The following is a 15,595-nucleotide window of genomic DNA, read 5'->3' on the forward strand; positions in this document are numbered from 1 at the left end:
GGCAGTGGCTGACTCACAACTATCTGTAACTCCAGATCGAGGGAATACAACACCTTCCTTGGCCTCTGTGAACAATACACACATATTTTATACAAACAGACAAGTCCACACATATTGTTTGTTCTGACCTTGTTTGCTGTGGTGGTTTTATGGGAGGAAGGGAGTGAAGAGAAAGGGGGAAAGAATGTAAAGTTAGATGGTTAGGGAGGTAAGGAGGATCTGGGAAGAGTTGGGGGAGGGGACAATATGATCAAAATATATTGTATGTACATTTTTTCAATAAATAATTTAAAAGTGATTGAAAACATGGAGTAAGCTTAACAAAGTACCCCTGCTTGCCTAGCTGAGTGACCTTTAAATAAAGTAACTGGTGTCTCATTTCGCCAATATGTAAAATAGGTATAAAAGCACTACCTGCTTTCGAAGATAATTATGAGAACATGCTGAGGTCATGTCACTGGGATACCTGTCACATATAAGTGATTAATGCATTGTAACTATTTAGATGATTATTATTCCTAGGATTTTCAATCTATAATATGAAGATCAGCTGTTCTAATTGACGAACAGGGAAGACTTGACCCTTCAGCTCCTGATACCCATAGGTTGTAACCCAGGCAATTTAGCTTGCAGACAAAAGATGCTAAACACGCTTAGACACCTGGATAGCACATGCACGGAGAGGGGTTCCTTTACTCTTTGTGCCATGATGTACAAAGTCAGGCCAAGGCTGAGGATGGACTAAATAGGCCTGAAGAATGGTTTTAGGAAGAATGCAGGGGGGAGACTGTGGCCATAATTTTTACCCACTCTACCCTCACTTCTTACTAGAGATGCCCAAGGTTTTTGAGAAAGCTGTTGGCTGCTAAACCAATCTCTTCTCTTTCTTTTTCTTCTGTTCACTATTTTCCCCTGCCCCCTGCCCCCTGACTCCTGCCCCTGTCTCCCTTTCATTTCTCCTCTCCTTTCTCTCCTCTATTCTTTTCCTCCCAACTTCCTCATTTCAGGCCTTGGCTCTCACCCTGGCTGCACATAGGAATTGCCTGAAGGAGGTTTTCAAAACTATCCACATAGGGGCCTGTCCCACAGAGATTCTGTGACCCCACTGCACACAATCATAATCTAAATTTGTAACTGAGTATGTACTTTTCTGAGAACTCTATCTGGCCCTCAGAAAGTAATGTGTGGGAGCTGTGTTTCTAGCCCCTCTTGGCCATTGTACATCATGGTTTCTTGTACACACACACACACACACACACACACACACACACACACACACACACACAGAAGCTTTCTTACCTCTCTGAGCTTTGGCTTCCTCACCATCCTACAGGAATGGTTTCCTCTGGTGTTTGTGAGGATGCAGTGACTCACCCACTGCATCGTGTATAAGAGTTTGTTTTACAAAAGCCCAGCCCCCTCTCCACAAGAGAGGGCCTGCGATTACAAGGTTAAGAAGGGTGTGGGTGGGGAGGCAACAGAGGCAGCAGGGAGCAGCATTACACATGGAGAAAAGGCCATGCACGTTAACAATGCAGCTCGCAAATGAGAGCAAATTAATACTGGGCCCAGGGAGAACAGAACATTCACACAACGGGGGCAAAGCACCTATTGGAGCTGCTAGGCCTTGACAAGGAGAAGGAAATAGGATCTCAGAGGGAGGAAGGAGAGGGGCCCAGTGAGGGGGATTTCCAGTGCCATGGAGCTTATCTGGCTGGAAGCAGAGGGAAAGGTGTCAGCTACCAAGGAGGGAAGGATAGGAGGAAATGAGAAAAAGACAGGAGGGAAAGATACGTGCCTGGAGCTGGAGAGAAATGGGAACATCTGGCCTGGGGAAGGCAGCAGGGTAGCAAGGAAGTCATATCCTTCCAATGTCAACATGGTTGACCTCATCCTCTAGCAACTGGACTCAGGTCACCAAGCAGAGGGTCACCAAGGCAGGAGCTGCAAACTACATAACCAGTTCCCTCCTCCCACCACATACATATCCTTTCTCACCATTGTGTAAAACAATCAGAGTCCACTGGACTCAGAGGCAATCAAGCATCCCTCAGTTCACAGAAGCCCCAAACCCATCTTCAGAAGGAAGAAAATTGGAAAGTGAGGTCCAGTGAAGTAGAGTGGAATCCTAGATCATGGCAACGTTAAAACAAACTTCTTGCATGGCCTCCATTTCAGAGGGCACTGACCCATCCAAGAGAGCAGCTCCAAGAATCTGAATGTGACGTTGGGTCAGAAGCCAATCTGCAGTGGCAGGAAAGAAATGAGGCCCTCAGAGGCCCTGGGGGGAGCAGTTGTTCACCAGTCCCTAAGTAAGAAATGTAAGATCTTAATAGGCCAGATGGTGTTATTTGTTTTTTCTGGAGAAATTCAGCTGATCCACCATCAGTGGAACCAGTCTTGAGGGCTCAGGACAATGGTTCTCAACATGTGGTTCCAGACCCCTTTGAGAATCAAATAAACCCTTTCACAGGGGTAGCCTAAGACCATCAGAAACACACACAGATATTAACATTGGGATTTGTAACAGTAGAAAATTACAGTTAGGCAGTAGCAATGAAAATAATTTTATGGTTGAGGTCACCACAACATGAGGAACTCTATTAAAGGGTCATAGCATTAGGAAAGTTAAGAACCACTCACTGGTCTAGGGGATACTCAAGCAGATAGCTACCTCTGGAAACCATAGGAGTCCTGTTTTCTCACTTTGCTCCCATAGCAAAGGGTGCATTAGATACTGCATATACTGTTGAGTAGCAGTATCAGGTCCATGTCCAGAGTGCTAACTCTTTGTCTAACTCTTCTGCACACATAATGCTAATATACCTGTGCCCTGTTATCAGAACCTAACCTTTGAAGAACAGCAGTTCCAGTCTCAGAGACTTTAAAGTCTGTTGATCTAACAAGAAGGAACCACAGAATCAGTGAATACAGCATTCTCATTCGATGTGTGGGGAAATTGAGGCTGGGAAGGCATGAGGCCACATAGGTTTAATAACTGCAGGAGCTGAAGTGAACAGCAATCTGTCCCTGCTCTCAGTCCAGGGTGTTTTCTCTTTCCTTATTTGCTATTATCCCAAGTCTTCATTATATTTGAGAGAAAAATGCCAGAATATCTTGAGGGCCAGTCTTACACATAGGTAAACATCATGTGATCAAATGTGTCTCCACAAATGCCTGTCACTGTGCCTGAAATTTTACCATCATGATTCATTCCTTTGGAGCTTTGGGCTTTCTGCCCTTTAGGGGTAGGTATAAACAAGGGAGTCGGGGAGGTCTATTGACAACCAAGAGACCAACCGGCATTGTAAATTAGAGCCAAGCTTTATGTTTGAAGAGAGCAGCAGCAGCTGGTCTAGAGGACATGATATAGACCAGGCAGAGAAGGAGAAAAACTCAGGGCAAGGATCTGAATCAGGATTAGACCACCCCTGTGGGACAAAGAAAGAGGATATGATTATGAATGTACCCAAAGCTACCATCAAGTCACAAGCGTGGACACTCAAGAAGCTTTTCAGCCAGAAAACTATACTATGACCCAGGAAGCCGGAATGTCTGCTGGGTGGTCCATGCTAGGGAGGATGTGAGAGTGAAGGATAACATCAGGCTGTCTGGAGTGGCGGCAGGGCACTTTATTAAGAGAAGCAGTCTGGGTGAGATGGATGTGACAAGGGAATCTCTGAGGACATCAAGAAGAGCCCCAGCCACAAGAGGGATGGGCTCTATGGCTGGCAAGCAAGGCTGGGTGTGGGATGTGTCTTTTCTGTGTCTTCTCTAGGGACCTACTTGCTGCAGGTGCCCTGGCCCAAGGCCAAAGTGCTTCTCTTCCTCCCTTTGGCTTTCTTTCTGGTTCTTCTAGAGCTGTTCATGGCAGCTCGGAGCTTAGCTCTGCTTCCTAGGTCCCTCAGACTTTCCTTAGTCTCTATCAGCTCTGACGCTCTTAGAGCCACTCTTGACAACAAAACGATCTGACTGAAAGTGATCCTGGAAGGGGGAAAGCTATGAGATTTGTCTAGAAACTGCCCATCAGGAGCCTGTGTTTCCTTAGAGTGTTTCCCTCGGGTAGCTGAGGGTAAAGGTAAGTGCTCTGGAACTTTGGAAAACTGTCTTGAAGATACAGTTACATAGCAAGCATACTACAGTCATTCTCTTGTACCCTTGGGTTCTATGTTCTCAGATTTAACCAGCTGTAAATCAAAATATTCTGTGGAATATAATTATCTCGCTTCTTTTCCAAAAAAAGAAATTCTGAGGAGAATTGTGTTTGTGTTGAATTTTATTCCTTGTCATTAGTCACTAACCAATGTGGTCTGACAAGTACTTACATAACTTTTACATTGTATTAGATTTTTTAAATAATCTAGAGATAATTTAAAGTATACAAGAGAATTGCATAGAATATAAGCACACACTGGCTGTTTTAAATAAGGGGGAGGAGCATCCTTATATTTTGGTATCTGCCTGGGATCCTGAAACCTTCTCTGTGGATACCAAGAGACAACTGTGTTGTAGATTGTAAAGATAGTTGGGGTGGTCCGTGGGATGCCTAAACAAGCCAAAGACTCTCCCGAGGTTTCTACTAGTTCTGCTGCCCATCTCAGCAACTTGGGTAGAACCCCAGCTATCAGCACAAGGAAGCCTTTCCCCTCTTGACCACACTCTGCTGTTTGAGGATCTGTGTTTTCTGAAGGGAAGTGTCATGGGGGCCCCAAGAGGTTTTGACCCAGACACCTGCAATACTGGGATTGGATAATCTCTCGAGAGGAGGAGGCTGCTTTAGAGACCCAGAGCCCAGACAGTTCTGCTTGTTCCATTCAAGTCCTTGAAACAATCTCTTCAGCTTAATGCTAAGCCATCACTAACCAGTGTGTCATAGGCACCACTGAGGGAGAATGCTATTTCACAGAGCAGGGCCTGCTTAGGTGCAGGCTCAGTAGTTCTGGCAAGATGAAATTAAGTGCAATCAATCTAGGAGAGTCAGCCAGGATTTCTTTTCTGCTTTACCTCCCAGTAGCCCCCTCCCACCTCGGAGACAGACTAATCCCTGACATTTGTCTAGTGACTTTATACTTGTCAAAGCTCCTCACATCCATTACCTCCCTCCAGCATCACAAACACCCCCAGAAAGTAGGACTGGAAGGCGTTATCATCCCTGTTTGACCAACAAGAAAACTGAAGTACCAAAGGACACATGACTCATTCAGGGTCACATAGCCGTTTAGTCAAAGAACAGGGCTTTAAACGTTTTCTAACTTCCAGTCTTGTGATCTTTCTGCTTTGCAAGACAGACTCTCCTACAGGACTGTGGAAGTATGTACTCCTACCACAGTACCCAACACACATAGATGCTAATAAACATTTGCTGCAAGGAAGGAAGAAACAAGCTCTACAATGATGCTTTTAATTGTTGTTGTTTTGAAAAATGGCCTCACCATGTCGCCCAGGCTGCTCTTGAATTCCTGGGCTCAAGTGATCTTCTGTACTCAGCTTCGCAGATGTCAGAGATTATAGATAAGGCCAACCACACATAGCTCTTCTGATCTTTTTAAGTAATTAAAATAGGACACGAGTGCTATGCTATTTGATCATTTTGGCCAGGAAGGAAGGACTATGAGATCTTTCCCAATTCACAGATGTCAATGCCAAAGAAAGGCTAGGGTGACAGCCACAGAGAAGCCAATGGGACTTGATTTCCTAACAAAGCTGCCTTCCACTCATCCTTCAGAGGAATTGATCCCATGGGTCTTTAAAGCATTAGCAGAGAGGAGTCAGCATCAGCCCCACTACCAGAAGATCCTCCTCAAGTTGTCTCTACAAGCTTTTCTCTGGTCCCCCACCAGTGACTCTCTGAAGTTTTGCTGTTGAGAGTTACTTGAGAACACTGCTCTCTCATTTAGGACCTGAGCATTCCCCTCCCCTTGAAGAACTCCAAGCATAACAACCCAGGCTTCAGAGACTCTGAACTTGTCTCAGAGAGGACAAACTGAATCCAAACATCCTCCTCCTCCCTTTTCTATTTCCCCTGGAGCCTAGCACATAGTAGGTACCTATCAAATATTAAGAAATGAGCTGTCTCTGCTAAAGAAGAATGTCTGGAGTTGCAATTTTTTAAGTCCAGTTAGAAAAATGGGGAAAGGAGAGATAGAGACGCTGGTTTTCAGATGCCACTTTGCAGTAATACAAGCAGCATCTGTGCCGGGTACCCCCCAATTTAAGTTCCTCATGGTTTCTTTCTTGAGCCCACCAGTTCTCTCCTGCATCTCCAGGGGGATTTGTGTGGCTTTCCCAGAGCCTTGGTTTTGTTTTCTGTACAATGGAAAGGGCGCTGGATGAGAAAACGCATGCAAAGCACAGTGTCCGGCTCTTAGCAAGTGCTCAGCCAAGCGGCAGCTGGATTATCCATTCTCCTCTGTTCCCAGAGGGAGGGGTCCCCCAGGGACACCACACTGCTCACGAGGTCCAGAATCCAGGTGCAAAAGAGGGGCTGTTTCTCAGCTCTCTGCTTAGTCCATCACCTCAGCCTCAGCTCTGGGGCCGAGCCAGTCGCCTCGTTCTTTAAGATTCTGGTCACAGCAGGGGCTGGGTTTCTAAGGCAGGCGTGATCTTTCTCTTCCTACAGACGCCGCTGCCGCCAGTGTCTGCGCTGGGCACAGGCAGGGGCAGTGCGCGGGAGAGGCGGCGGGAGGGTTCCCGGCTCAGCAACCACGCAGACCCGGCCTGGAAAGGGTCCCCGACAGTAAGTACTGTGCCCCAGCAGCCAGGCTAGGGCTGGCTTGGGAAAGGGTCATATAGCTGGCCCTGCGTAGGGTTGTGAAGTCCGCAGAAATTGCTAGGGTCCTCACTGGCGTCTCAGAGTGACTTGGGGGCGGCTCTAGCACATGCCCCTTCTGGGTGAGTGCCCCTTCCTCGCTTTTTACAGGGACGGAGGGGGACAGGGCAGGGAGGGGTGGGGGGGACAGAGGATTACAGAGTTCGCGCTTGGTGGGGGGGGTGACATTCTTCTCCATCCTCCACCTCGAGCCCCCAAGAATTCCTTTTAGTTGCCAAGCGGTCCTCGGGTCGGTTCGCGGTGCCACGGACGAGGAAATGGCAAGGAAGATGCACGCGGGGCAGAGGTTTGGTTAAGGATGGCAAAGTGGCTGCAGGAGCGGGAAGTTTTCCTGCTGAGGGTGGGGGGCGGGGAGCGAAGACGTCGTAGAAAGGCGAGGAGAGCAGAAGGCTGGAGGGGAGGGAGGGCAGCGCTTCTAGGGGTTGGAACCAAAGCCCCCAGCCAGCAGCCAGATCCTCCAGGATCCCTTCCAGGTGAGAGCTTTGGTCCCCTGCGGGCAACTGAGTCCAGTGGGAAAAGATCTGGGCTTCTAGCCTCCCTCCTCCGTTCCCGGGGCATAGTGGCTAGGTTGTGCTCTTTGACGGTGGGGGAGGTGCACAGGGGATGCTGACGTGCTGTTGCATTGTGAGGAGGGGGCAGTTGAGACCTTAGTGTTCTCTGAGCCACAGCCAGGCTGAGAAACATGACCACTGTACCCACCTGGTGGTGCATTATTTACAGAAATATCATCCATTAGCAAGGGAGACTGGCAGGAACATTCTGGTGATTATTTTCTCTGGTCTGTGTAAAATTCAGATGGTGTTAGGTCTGACATAACAAGACCCGTATCTCCCCTCTGTTTTTCCATCCTCAGCTGTGTTGGTTAATCTTACCTCGCAGTACTAACAAGTCATATGCAATAAAAACAACACTGGCTGTCATTTGCTTGGCACAGTTCTAAGTACTTTACATGTAGTATTTTATTCATTCCTCACAAAAATCCTGTAGGGTAAATACTAATATTTATGTTTGACAAACGAAGAAATCGAGGCATAGAAAGGCAGGTCAAGACTATGCTCCAACAACTAGTGAGGGGTGGAGCTAGGAATTCAACCCAGTCTTTCTTCATACATATCCCCACTGGTAACTATTGGAAATATTGGTAACAAGCTGGCTTTAATGGGCTAATAAAAACCAGGTTGATTTCCCTGTGGCAAAACTCATTTTAATTCTGTATTTCTGAACTCAGGGCCCAGTCCCAAAGAATGTTGAATCAATTTTTCAAATTATCCACAAAGTGGAGAAAGACAAACTGTGGGTTAGAACATATGAGTTTCTATTACTGGATGCCCAATGGTAATAGTAATTGCTAGTAGATCCTATAAATGAGAAGTTACTTTGCCAGCATGTATCATGTATTAAATCTTTGTTTGGGAATCTGAAATGAGCCCTGTAATGAGTCTCTCTATATAGGTAAAGAAATGAGACTTCCATGGGAGTTCCAACCCACATCCAATAACTCCAAAATCATAGCTGTTTTGGATAGATCTGTTCACGAAAAGAGTGATTTGGATTTACCACAGTCCCCAGCCTATACCCAAAAACCCTACATGATCTTTCTCTTTACTCGTTGCTCCCTTTACACTAAAGAGCAAATTGCATAGATTGGTGGAGAGCAGGCTTCTAGGAGAAGACAGTGTTTCAGATGGATTTGGGTTTTGTTGTACTAAGCGCTGTGCCTGTAACATGAATAAGTTGTTATGCTTTATAAGTTTTATTAATTAAACAAGTATCTGGTTTGCTGGCTTGGAGTTGTTAATCCGGTATTATGGCTCTATCTGAGTACCTCTGTTAGGAGTTAATTTAAAAAAAATTGCAATGATGGGCAAAACTCTCTTTGTACTCCCAAAGGAGGGAAGAGGACTTGTTTTGAAGCTGCAGCCCATATATGCATAATATTCTTGTGCCCCATTCCAGAATGATCCCTGTGAGCTGAAACCTATGTGTAACTAAACCCCTTTGGGCTGTTCCTAGGTTATATCTAACCCTTCAATGAGGTCCTTGTAATTTCCTATTTCCCCAGCCCATTGAGAGAGCTGGCATTTAATAGATCCTCTTCAATGTAAACAAAGTGGGGCAAGTGAGCTCCATGCCTTTAGTGTCTGGGACTATGGCTGGATCTTATTGAACCTGCTGAAAGCCAACCTTTCCTGCTACTCCTGTAACTGGGGGCTTCCAAGTATAGTTTCAGAGTGGTACATGAGAAGTGCTCTGGTCACCCCAGTGTTTGCAGGGCTCTGACTCTCATCTCTATGGCCTCATCAGAGTACGTTGCAGCGTTTCATAAGGCCACATGAAAGGAGTCAGTGGGGGACTGTGCTCAAATGAAACTTTTGCTTGAATTTATTCTGTAATTTCGTCTAATTGCAGTGGCTTAAATACCCAGGGGTGTCCCTCTGTGCTGACTCTTCCTTACTATTCATTTGCTGTCAAAATTAACATTCTTTTCCTGGAATGTCCTTCTCACCTTCACTACTCTGCAAGGGTAAGGGAGATCTGCTGGGAGATACCTTCCTCTGTGCTCCCACAGCGTCTTCTGCTGCCCTCTGTGCAGTCAGGTGACATGTGGCTTTGTGTTTGTTTACATTTGACTGCAATCTCCCTGGAGGGAGAGGTGAGTACATAGTAGGTATACAGTAGATTATTTCAGTACATATACGGATGAAGGAATTAGTTAATGCTATCCAAAAGCTGCAGAGGAGAGCCCCTCCTTCACAGCAATGGACTTTGCCATCCTTCCTTTTATAAGAAGGTAGAGCAGAAAGAGAACTTGCATTGTTCTCCAAGAACACCCTGGCTCTGTGGGTTTTAATCAACCACAATAAAATACACTATAATGCCAAAAACCTGAAGGCTTAAGGAGGGGCCTTTGCTTTTAATAGGTTATTGGGGTACAGTAACTAAAAGTTCTCAAAAATGATCACTTTTCTTGATCTTCTTTAAATTGAAAAGTCATACACAATGTTCTGATCACAGTTCTCCTCTCATTGCTTCCTACATCCTTTCTACCACCCCTCATATTTAACTCCACCCTTCTTTATCTCTTTAGAAAACAAACAAGCAGATAAAAACATAAAATAAAACGTGCAAAGAAGCACCACACACACACACACACACACACACACACACACACACAACCCCCACAAAACCGGAAGCCATAATATATTATGCAAAAGACTACTGACATAAAAACATGCCCCCAACAAAGCAACATAAGGTAAAAATAATCTATAAAACCACCATAGAATTTGTCATGGGACTTATCTTAAGTGTAGTTGATATACACAATGAGACTCCATTAGAGAAATCTTGTGTTTTCTCCTGTCATCAGTTAGATAACCTCTTGGTTAGAGGTGGGGTATGTGTCCATTTCATCTCAGTGCTGGAACCCCATCTGGCTTGAACCTATACAGACCCAGTGCTTGCTGCCACACTCTCCATTAGTTCATATGTGTATCAGTCCTGCTGTGTCTAGAAGACCTTGTTTCATTGGAATTCTCCATCTCTTCTAGCTCGTAGACTCTTCCTGCCCCTTCTGCAGGGTTCCCTGAGCCCCGAGGATAGAGATTTGATGTAGACATTCAATTTAGGACTTATTGTTACAAGGTCTCTTTCTCTGAGCATTGTCCAGTTGTATTGTGAATCTCTGTATTTATTTCCATCTACCTCAGGGAGAAGTTTCTCAGATGTTGGCTGAGCATGACATTTATCTATGAGCATAGCAGAATGTCAGTAGGAGTCATTTTATTGCTGTGTTCCCTCAGCAGAATAGTAGTATTTCGTTTTCCCCCAGGTCCATGCCCTATCTAATCTCAAGTTCTTGGCCACCAAAGCAGTGTCAGGAATGGGTTCCATTTCATGGAGTAGGCCTTAAATCCAATCAGATTCTGGTTGGTTAATTCCACAACTCTTGTGCCACAATTGCGGGCAGATCACCACTGTAGGTCACAGGGTTTGTGGCTAAATTTGTGGTTACCTTTCTCCTCAGATAGCGTGTAGAATACCTTCCAATACCATGAACACTAGTCAGTAAGGGTGAAGGCTCTAGGTGGGCACCAGCTTCAACATTTCTGTGTTCAATGACTTGTGTAGGTTTTTTTCTTTAGCAATAGGACCTTACCATCAATTTGTAGAGTAACCAGTAGCTTTGGCAATAGCGTAGGTTGTTTGGGGGTTCCCCCGGGTTCCCGTTTGGCCAATGAGTCAAGTAGATGTAACCCATTTCTGGTATTGGAGGTTTCACTTGATGAAAGATGTCTAATTGGAGCACTGCCTCCCCCATTATTTCATAACTCCTTTTAGATTTCTCCCCTATATGTATTTATTTTAAGAAGCTTCTACTGTAGTAAGTTTCTATGTGGCCTTCAGATGGTCCTTAGTGTTAGTTGTCCCTCCTTGTATTTCCTCCCTACCCTCCTCTTCCTTCCCTTTCCCCCATTTTATCCTCCTATTCCAGTCTGTCTTCTGTCTCTCCATAACTATATATTCTATATCTCCTTTCTGAGGAGATGTTTCATTCCTTTCTAGTCCCTTACTCTACACCTAACCTCTGTATTCATCCTAGCCTTGAGCCTGTTATTTTCTGCCTGTGGCTTTAATTCTTAGGTAGAGAATTAATCAACCTCACTCTTATTTTCTGACCCAAGTTTGGGAAAGACCTAAAAATTCCTTCTTCTGTCTCAGCAGGAAGATGCAATTAGGCAGAATAAAAGGTATCTCATTGTCCTGAATCTGCAGTTAACATCTCTGGACACCTCCTGGCAGGGTGTAATGAGTTAACTAGGCCTCTGTTCACACACTTTCCTTTGCCTAGTGGTTTCTTGACCTAATTTCTGCCTTGCATCTGGGATGAACTGATTGAATAGGTCCAAGATGACACACAGGAAGGAGATAGGGGCTTCTCTCTCTCCCAGATCAGCCTGGTACCTGTTGGTCATGAATCCTATGATGAAGAGACCCATTTCAGACATTTAAAGCAAGGAAGTAGGATAGATGCACTTTCTTGTCCTCTCAGGAGGTCTCCAAGAGAACACTGAGGAAGAAGGATCCTGTGCCCCATGCAAAGTCACACATGACAGGTAGAACACTGTCTGATTAGAACACAGTCTGATTTATCTATACCCTTTTTCTTTCCTGTTAGCCTGTACTTGGGTTCACCTTCATGCCTTTGGCTAAGTAGTTCCTAGATGCTTTGGTCTCTGGACCTGTTCTTCATCCCCTCCCTCTCAACTGGTCCAAGTCTGGCACTTCATCCAGGACCCAGCTGCAGTCCTAGCCTTCCCCTCCTGTTTCTGGAAATCAGCAAGGGTGCAACAGGAGCAAGTCAATAACTTGCATGGTTCTTGCCAACTCTGAGAATGTCCTAGAGTTGACCAAAATCAGAGGCTGGGGGCATGCAAGGCTGGGGTCATCCAAGGCTGATGGCTCAGGCCATGATGCTTAGCAGTTTCATAAAGAGGAAGGTCTTGGCACAGCCCAACAGCTGAATAGGCCCTCTTTTGGCTTCAAGAGGTTTTGCCTAGAGCGCTATGCAGTCAGTGCCTGCCAACCAGCCCCTAGGGAGATGCTACTGGGTCTTTGGCTGCTGGAAACAGCTACTTGGGAAGTTCCCAGAAACTCCTGGCCACACCTGCTCCTCAAGTCTGTCCTTCAAGCTTTGTTTACAGTTCAGCCTTTGACAGACTACAGGCTAAGATCCAAGAGAAGAGTGGCAAGAGACCCTCTTCTGGCTTGGCATTTTGTGCCAGAGTCCTATGGTCCAGCCTGGACTCAGAGAGAATGTATTGAGGGGAAGAATCCAGTTCTGCTGTTCCTTTCCCTGCCACCTCTACTTTTCCTAACATGGTTATGTTCTCCTATTTGCTGAGGGTCTCTCCCAGTCCTCTTTGGCTTCCTTGATCTCCTCTTTCACAACAAAAATCCAGCCTCTAGTGACTGGAAAATTGGCCTAATCAGGAAAGTGTCCCGGGCCTTTTCCTCATAATGTTTCCCATTTGTCACTAACCCAGTGCATCTCTATCTGTGAACTGGGAAGATGCATCATGCTGTCTGTATGGCATAAGAGCAATCCTCCTCCCAGAAGAGTTCTGTCCTCAGAAGTACTCTATCTGAAGGCTCTCATTACCATATGGTCCTTGAGCAATGGTGGATGCCCTAAGGGTAACAATGAGGGCAGCTGGCAGGCATTTAGAGGACAAGGGATTAGAGTTGGTACCTAGTGGTTGCCTTCCTCGAGCCTGTTTTTTTTCCCTTCAAGGTCTCCAAGGCTTTTTTGTTCTATTTCTCCTCTGTCTTCTTGTCATTGCCTCTCTGCCTCTTGGCTTTGGCAGTTCCTCTTTCCTGTCTAGCTATCTTCCCTTTTTGCTTATCTTTCCCTTCATTCCTTATATCTTTCCCTCTGGCTCAGTCAATCCATCTTGGCCTCCTTCAGAGAAATACTTGGTGTCATAGATAGAAAGTGGGGGCTGGGATGTCCAGGGTACTTTAGAATGACATGACAACTTCTTTAAGCCCCCAGGAATATTCTACTGCTCTAGTTCCTCCTCACTGCCTCAGCCAGTGACAGGCGAGTGAGAGCAAAACTGAAAGGCTCTCCCCACTACTAACTCTGCCACAGCTCAATGGCAGCAGCCTCAGACCTTGTGACCCAGAATGCCATATGGCATCAGCCTCACATCTGGAACAGCCCTAACATCTGTCACCAGACTGGCAGGCCCAGCAAGGAGGGTTTAGGAGTGTGTCTGGACCTATTAGACAGCATGTCGGAATCTACTGAATGTGTAGCCCTTGAGGAAAACAAGGGAAGTGGGGGCAGCTGCAGAAAAGGTTCTCTACAGCTTCCTTTAAGAGACTTGGTATTGGACAAATCTTTGTAGAAGAACAGATTACTTTAGTCTCTATGCTTGCCCCCTTCTGACAGGAGACAGCACCTGCATTCTGCCCCACTGGGAGAAAGCTAGTTGAGACAATCAAAGAATTCAGATACCATCAAGTGTTCCCAAAGATGCTTCTTTAAGCTCAACTGAAGAGGAAATTTCAGGGCCATAAAGACCTAAGAAGAAAGGTGGAGCTAGCCCAGTGAAAGTAACCAACTCAGTCATCCAGAGATACTCAGGAGTGGAAAGAATCATTGACTTTCCTACCCACCCTACTGCTTTTGGCCATTCTAAAAAGATGATTGCGTATCCTTTAAAGAAAATTCCTTCCCTATAAGGCAAAGGACTTGGAGCTCTACTGTCTCCTGTTCCTTCCTGTACTGTAGTCTTGGACCCTTTCTTGGACTACATTTTCTACCTACATTGGTCTTTGGCCAGATACATTGAGTACCTCCCTTGGGTCAGATACACTGCCATGGCTTGGATATGATACATGTCCCCTATCATACTTAAGGTTTTATTGCTGTGAATAGACACTATAACCAAGGCAACTCTTGGTTGGACAACATTTGATTGGGGCTGGCTTACAGGTTCAAAGGTTCAGTCCAGTATCATTAAGGCAGAAATATGGTAGCATCCAGACAGGCATGGTTTAGGAGAAGCTAAAGGCCAATAGGAGAAGACTGTCTTCCAGGCAGTTAGGACAAGGGTCTTAAAGCCCACCCCCACAATGATACACTTCCTCCAACAAGGCCACACCTCCAAATAGTGCCACTTCCTGGGCCAAGCATATTCAAAACACCACATCCCCCAAAGATGCATGTGTTGAAGATCTGACTGGATCATAAATTATCTCTTCTAATCCATGCATTAATACCTGATGGATTCATAAATCAATCGTTTAAGAGAAGGTGACAAATAGAAAGGCCTAGTTGGTAGAAGTGGATCAATGGGTATATGTGCTGCAAAGATGTGTCCTGTTGTCTGTCCCTTCCTCTCTTTCTCCTTATTTGCCATCAGAGAGCTGCTTTGTTCTGCTATGCATTCTCTGCTACAAGCCTCTCCTCAACACAGACCTAGAAGCAGCAGGGCTGAGTTTCTTGGAAAGGCCTTTGTAAGGAGGTGATATTTACTCAGAGCTTAAATGGTGAAAGAGCATCCATGTAAAGAATGAAGAAAGAGATTTCCATGTAATAATGGAATACCAAGTGAACATACAATGAAACCTGCAAGGCTATGGACCAAAAATATGTCTTCCTTGTATAAGCTGATTTTCTCAGGTATCTGTCTATAGGAACAAAAGTCTGACCAATACAATCACCAACTATAAATATGATTTACCCAGGATGAACTACAGCCAGTAGCCATTTGACAATGACTTGCATAGAATGGCCAGAGACCTCTTTTCTGTGTACCTCAAAATTCTCCTGTTCATTTATGCATTGGTTCACTTGGAAAACACTAAGCACCAACTATGTGCCAAACACCATAGTAGGTATACTAATAAACAAAAGAGACCTAGTCCTAACTCATAGAGTATATAGCAAAATAGCCACAGAATACATAATTACAAATTGCAATAAGTCTCATAAAGGAAATAATAGGTCACAAGATTAGGACAGTTTTCAAAAAAGGCCTTTGCTGGAGAGTGATATTTAAGAATAGACATAAAGGATGAAAGATCAACCATGTGGAAAATAAGGAAAGAGGTTTCCAGGAAAATAGAATAGCAAGTGGGCTAGCCTTGAGAGAGCAAAGAACTTGGTATAGTGAGAAACTCAAAAGTAGCTAATGGGACCAGATTGTAACGGTCAATAATAAGAATAGAACACTGGGGGATCACAAAGGACCT

General features: G+C 45.2%; 1 protein-coding gene across 4 annotated transcripts in view; it reads left to right on the forward strand.

The window, feature by feature from the left end:
• Positions 1-15,595, forward strand: part of Frmpd3 (FERM and PDZ domain containing 3) — a 149,883-nt gene that overhangs the window by 53,802 nt on the left and 80,486 nt on the right. Inside the window, exon 1 of one of the 4 annotated variants that reach the window (XM_039100595.2) lies at positions 442-6,736. The exons of the other annotated variants lie outside the window; for them this stretch is intronic. The gene's annotated coding sequence lies outside the window, so the exon portion shown is untranslated. Of the gene's footprint in view, positions 1-441; positions 6,737-15,595 lie in introns of those variants that run through there. 4 annotated transcript variants of the gene reach the window in all.

This window comes from Rattus norvegicus, chromosome X, assembly GCF_036323735.1.
Source record: "Rattus norvegicus strain BN/NHsdMcwi chromosome X, GRCr8, whole genome shotgun sequence".
NCBI classification, from domain to species: Eukaryota; Metazoa; Chordata; class Mammalia; order Rodentia; family Muridae; genus Rattus; species Rattus norvegicus.